The sequence below is a fragment of the Pleurodeles waltl genome, chromosome 12, assembly GCF_031143425.1.
Source record: "Pleurodeles waltl isolate 20211129_DDA chromosome 12, aPleWal1.hap1.20221129, whole genome shotgun sequence".
Classification (NCBI taxonomy): domain Eukaryota; kingdom Metazoa; phylum Chordata; class Amphibia; order Caudata; family Salamandridae; genus Pleurodeles; species Pleurodeles waltl.
Window position 1 is genome coordinate 436,347,293 of NC_090451.1, and position 6,597 is coordinate 436,353,889.

Below are 6,597 nucleotides of genomic sequence, written 5' to 3' on the forward strand. Positions count from 1 at the left end.
TACTCATAAATAAGGCCATTTGCACAGTGTATTATAAGATTGTCCTGGGCTCTAATCAGTGGTGGCTGGTGAATTTTAAAGGTGGTTGGTAAGACCAACCCTGCAAGCTGCACCCAATCTTAGATGGATCAAACTAGCAATAAGTGAAGTTTATCACATACTTTAAATTCTCTACCCAGGCGTATCAGTTTTCAAGTGCGTTAATTAGCACTCCTAATCGAGGCATAAGGTAGCCTCACTAGTATATAAACATGTGACAGGCAGATGGATGCAGCACACTAAGCAACACATAGGGGGTCATTCTGACCCTGGCGGTCTTTGACCGCCAGGGCGGAGGACCGCGGGAGCACCGCCGACAGGCCGGCGGTGCTCCAATGGGGATTCCGACCGCGGCGGTAAAGCCGCGGTCGGACCGGCACCACTGGCGGGGTCCCGCCAGTGTACCACGGCCCCATTGAATCCTCCGCGGCGGCGCAGCTTGCTGCACCGCCGCGGGGATTCCGACCCCCCCTACCGCCATCCAGATCCCGGCGGTCGGACCGCCGAGATCCGGATGGCGGTAGGGGGGGTCGCGGGGCCCCTGGGGGCCCCTGCAGTGCCCATGCCACTGGCATGGGCATTGCAGGGGCCCCCGTAAGAGGGCCCCTACATGTATTTCACTGTCTGCTGCGCAGACAGTGAAATACGCGACGGGTGCAACTGCACCCGTCGCACAGCTTCCACTCCGCCGGCTCGATTCCGAGCCGGCTTCATCGTGGAAGCCTCTTTCCCGCTGGGCTGGCTGGCGGTCTGAAGGCGACCGCCCGCCAGCCCAGCGGGAAAGTCAGAATTACCGCCGCGGTCTTTCGACCGCGGAACGGTAACCTGACGGTGGGACTTTGGCGGGCGGCCTCCGCCGCCCGCCAAGGTCAGAATGAGGGCCATAATTTTCTATTCAGCCCTTGTGTTCAGGCTCTAATTTGTTTGAAATCTGAGTGAGTGTGCTCTGGAACGTCCTAGGCTGCTTTTTAAATAACTTTTCTTAATTTACTATTTTGAAAATAAGTGTGACCCTGGATTATATGGTTGATTGAAATGTTCGCACAATTATAACAGTCTCATCAAAACATTTACTACAAAACCGTGCATTAAGCATGTTGCGTCTATAAATAAAAGTTCCCTGGGAGGGTGAGCAGTTGGACTGGGACTGCGCGTCTTTCACATTAACACTTGTCGACACGCTCTCCTCACCCATACCACTGAGGGAAAAAGGACTGCCTTTCTGTTGCTCCAATACAGTGTGCAAGCACTGGAAGTGCAATTAGTCTGAACCCCTCTATGATAGCGACCGGCATTGTGAGACATTCCCATGCCTTTCAGCTCTAACTATAGCGCTCTCCATTGTACCTTTCAGTATGCAGCATAAACGACTTGTGTGATGGATGCAAGTCAAAGCCAGAGAAACAAATCTGATTAAATTAAATACTTGGAGTATACAGGGACATATATACACCATATCACATGAAGTGTAAAGTGTGATATGAAACAGAATGCATAAGTATTCTTTCCAGAGAAAATAAACACTGGGCTCAACACCCCTGATCCATCTCTCTCATTAGTAACAAACTCACAACACATCATCCTCCAGATGACAGTCCCAGTCTAATTGTTCAGCACAATGGAAGTTTAAAAAAAGCTTTTTATGCATTGAGGCACATAACAGCAGGATCCATAAGAATGTATGAGATTGTCTGAAAGGAAGCGACTGGAGTTGGAGAAGGGTGAGCAACTGAAAGCTGGAGCCAGGTGCGAACCAGGGGGCTGGTTTTGGCTCAGTTAGAAGTCATTTTAGAACTTCCAACCTAAAACCAGATGAGCTCTCATGGGAGGTGACTGAACCTAATGGCTACAGTTGTTGACCATATAACATGGGAACCCAGGTTCAAATCCTGGCCTCACTTTAGCATTAAAGCATTATGTGAATCATGACAAGTCTCTGTGCCAGAAAAACATCATGCAACATAGTCTGCATCTGTTACGAAGCACTCTTATGGCCTTGAGGAAGGTCTGTGCTGCTATTTAACATTGCCAACAATAAAATGTCTGCTTGTCACCCCACACTCCAATCACATCCTTTAAAAGATGAGGAAAAGCATTCATCTTAAATGTCAGAGAGAGATGCACTCTAGTGGGTGTACTGCACAGAATGAAACTGGAATATCTGGGATCATTCCTGGTTACCCTGCTAGATCAAAGTGTGTGATCCTAAGCAAACACATTCTTTCACCGAGCCCGTGTTCGATATCACATAGTAGAGCACTTTGAAATACTTGTGTTGACGATGTGCACTCCTAGTTCGCTAACAGCTTGATCACCTGGGCCAGGGTGGAATATTTCTCCCTTCACATCTAAAATTTCTCACTATAAATAAAACATTTCAATAGAGCTATAATCTGATATACTAGGGTGAAAAGCTTTCAGTTTTAAAGAAATACACATTTTGAATTTTGAAGGCATCTTATCAGCCTCATTAAAACATTGACCACCGAGCAGCGCATTAAGCATGTTGCTAGACTAGAGTTTATTGTTAGTTGGCATGTTTATTGCATGATATACATGCCAAATATTGCCAAAGCTCAGCTTGTGCGCTGACTGTAAGCGCCAAAGAAGTACCTCTGCTTTCCCTGTTGATTTTTAGACTTGCCCACTTCCAATTGGATCACTTGGAGTGGCAAGGCAGAAGAGAGGTCGTGAAGAGAAGGAATTAAAACAAAAAAAATTATAACCATTTCCTTACCTAGAAAAAGACACACAGAAGTTGCACCGGCCCCGAGAGAGCCACCGGGAGCTGCTAAACAAGAGTAATTGGACATTGCCAAACAACCCTCCCTAAGGGCCGAAAGTATTCACCTTATCTTTAGCACCTCTCTTGACAGTCCTGCGCGATGTCTTGTGAGGTGTGAACAGCGACACTTCATGGGGATGGTCTGCAGAAAGGAGATGTAACGTGATAGAGAGCCACACACGCCTCAGCATCAGGGTGACTGCTCTATGCTGACATTAGTCAGGCAATCTCACAGACAGTACTTTATGAAATAACCCAATATGACAGCATCCACAGGGTGCATGTTTCTATAGAACTGAAAGGTGCGTACTGTGACTCTTTACTGCATGTGACCTGGTGTCTCTGAATACGCCTCTCACGTGCACCACCTCCAGTCCTGTAATCCCATTCCCAACTCGTCACAGAGTGGGGTGGGATCAGTCAGGTTTGTTGATCTTCCCATGCTGGGACGAGTTAGAAAAGGTGGAACCCTCGCTGATTGACACACTGTCTTGGGAAGCGCCGGCTGCAGTCTGAAGCGCCCAAGTACAATCAGTCAGAGAGGGTGGTGTTCGTCAGTGGGGAGGAGTGGCCCTACGCTCCTTCAGGTCACAGAATCAAGGGCTTAAATCAAGCAAGCCCTGAAAAACCTGTGACATTGCACGTGCGCAGTAAGTGCATGTGCCTGTCAGTGCTGTGACTGCCTGACCCTCGCGCAGAGAGAGGGTCAGAAGCTATGCTGAGCAATCAACACTTACTGCAGCTAGCATTTATGAATAATTTAAAAAACTGAGAGAGGCAAGAAATATAGGGGGCGTAGCCCCCACGCCCTTTAAAAGAAACAGCCACTGGCTCTAATACATGCTGAGAAACGGTCCCTTCCTCTTGCCAACCATTCAACTATACTGGGGTGCAAAGGATATCTTCCCCCGTGGTGCCACCGCAACTTCTGCAGTATTAATAGCTACACCCCGTCTTTACATTTTAAAGAATACACGTTCAAATGGCGTCGCGAATCGGACTTTTCATGTGCATGTCTAAATCAAAGGGCTTTTGAATCGGGCCCCATGTGAGCAAAACCATGATCACGACGTAACTGCCAGGCGTAACATTTCACGGGTAACTGTAGAAACAAAAGAAGCTTTGCACAATATTTAAAGCTGTCCAGTCGCACATTTCAGAGGGAACATTGATCAAGGCTCAGTTTATCTCTGCACTTCGGGAACGTCAAACCTGTTTCTCCATGTATCAAGCAATATGATTATTTCTCGAATGTTCCTATTCTCTAACAGACCGTTCCATTTGTGAAACTGTGAGACACGGCGTGGCATTTTGTTAAAGTAGTTCACGAGGGTAGCATTTTTAGTTATGCTGACTGAAATGTACATCTTTGAAAATACAGATTATCATTAGCGCCATACATACCCCCGTTGCTGTTTTCCTTACTCTTTCTCTGCCTGAAAGGTGGAACTCGAGCTCGCGCTTTTATGTTGACTGCTCGGTTCAAAGTCTGGCACTGCCTCCTTGGGGGATACGTCAAGGAGTCACAGTCACAGTCACGCTTTCTACTGTTGATAAAAGACTGCTTTATTGTTGAGTCAGAAATAGCTCCCCTATTCCAAGGTCATGCTGGTGTAACTCCATATGCAACAATGTCAATATATTCTCTATGTTACCTCCCCACCCACAAATACATCAAGCCATCAGTTTACTTTCCACTCACTTGTCATTTCCTGATTTGCACCTACCATTCATGTGCCAAGGCTGCCTGTACACAGGAACCCACCCAGGGGTAGCTAGCCAACTGTACGCCTACCCACTCACTCATTCTAATAGTGCTGAAGACAACCCTACTAGCCTTTTAAACCCCTGGACCTACTGATCCTTTAGCGAGTATAGCTACTCAGTGGAACAGGTCTACCCACACCTGACAATCCTCCGTGTACGTGTTTAAGCACAATAAACTAACCGCCTTTGAGAATAACTTTTTCTTGTAATTTAAGCTGTCCCTAAGACATACTCTCCAAATGGAGTTATTCGTCCCCCCAATTGTTTCTTTTGGAAGTTTATATCACGACTTTACACTAACCAAGCCTCAGAGGGGAAATATCAAATATATCCTATCCAATCAAATATTTCTTGACTTCCTACTAGCAGTAAAACAATGTTGCAAAGTGTAGCCTCTCTATCTGATCCCAGACGGAACATTACTTAGACTATACCTGACCGTAAATTGCATGTATGTGAAATAAATAACGGGAAGAAGTCGAAACAGAGTCTTGGGGGTAAACTTATGGATGAATAGGCCATGTTAGCGTTCTTCTTCACCCTGTCACAAGTTCATCATCATCATCAAAACTGTTTATTTCGGATTTCAAATCCATAAAACATACACACAATAAAACACATCATAAACTCAGCACCTTACATGACTTGACCTACAGCACACACAATTCAGTACCATTGTAAGATATCTAATTAGTTCTCTGTCCTGTGTAAATTGGCAAATACAGTGGCTTTTCAGAAAAAGTACTGTTGGACTTTTTTGCTTATGCAGGGTCATCTCCAATCTTTTCGCCTCCTGCCTCCTATTTGTTCTGACCCGTTGCTGTTGGTTTTTGAACTCTGAGCACTTTACCACTGCTAACCAGTGCTAAAGTGCATATGCTCTCTGGGTAAATTGTATGGTTGATTGGTTTATCCATGATTGGCATATTTGATTTACTAGGTAAGTCCCTAGTATAGTGCACTAGAGGTTCCCAGGGCCTGTAGATCAAATGCTACTAGTGGGCCTGCAGCACCGGTTGAGACACCCACATGAGTAGCCCTGTAACCATGTCTCAGACCTGCCACTGCAGTGTCTGTGTGTGCAGTTTTTAACTGTAAATTCGACTTGGCAAGTGTACCCACTTGTCAGGCCTAAAACGTCCATTTTCTTACATGTAAGACACCCCTAAGGTAGGCCCTAGGTAGACCCAAGGGCAGGGTGCAGTGTATGGTAAAGGTAGGACATATAGTAATGCGTTTTGTATGTCCTAACAGTGAAATACTGCTACATTCGTTTTTCACAGTTGCAAGCCCTGTCCCTCTTATAGGTTAACATGGGGGGGTACCTTTAAATATGATTAAAGTATAGATTTCCTTTGGGAGCAGATAAACATATGGAGTTTGGGGTCTCTGAGCTCACAATTTAAAAATATATCTTTCAGTAAAGTTGATTTTGAGATTGTGTGTTTGAAAATGCCACTTTTAGAAAGTGGGCATTTTCTTGCTTAAACCATTTCTGTGACTCTGCATGTTTGTGGATTCCCTGTCTTGGTCAGTTTGACCGTTGGGCTGGTTGCACCCCTCACTAGACAGTGACACAAAGGGAGCTGGGGAGTAGTCTGCCTTTCCTGATGAGCCATGTGTGCCAGGAGGGAGGGGAGGAATGGCCACTCACACCTGAAAGGGATGTGCCTGCCCTCACACAATGCAGTCTGTAACCCCCTGGTGAGTGTCTGGGGCCTGGACTGGGCAAGGCAGGATTTCATAAACCAGAGAGACTTTGCATTGAAGTAGTCCTACTTCAAAGGGGGAAATTGATATAACAAGGGCACCCTAAACCACAGACTTTAGAACACTTCTGGAAACCAAGAGGCACCTGTGCTTGGAGAAGAGCTGAAGAGCTGAGGAAGAAGAGCTGCCCTGCCTGTCACTGTGCTTTGTGGAGCTGTCCTGCAGTTGCTGCTTCTGCCTGTGCCAGTGGACAAAGACTGTACTTTGTGTTGCCTTCCTTCTAGTGAATATCACCA

At 46.2% G+C, this 6,597-nt stretch overlaps 1 protein-coding gene across 1 annotated transcript in view; it reads right to left on the bottom strand.

The window, feature by feature from the left end:
* The window catches only part of LOC138267775 (fatty acyl-CoA hydrolase precursor, medium chain-like), a 195,049-nt gene extending 190,711 nt beyond the window's left edge, over positions 1 to 4,338 (bottom strand). Inside the window, exon 1 of the mRNA XM_069216972.1 lies at positions 4,229 to 4,338. The gene's annotated coding sequence lies outside the window, so the exon portion shown is untranslated. The remainder of the gene's footprint in view (positions 1 to 4,228) is intronic.
* Between the last annotated feature and the right edge of the window lie 2,259 nt (positions 4,339 to 6,597).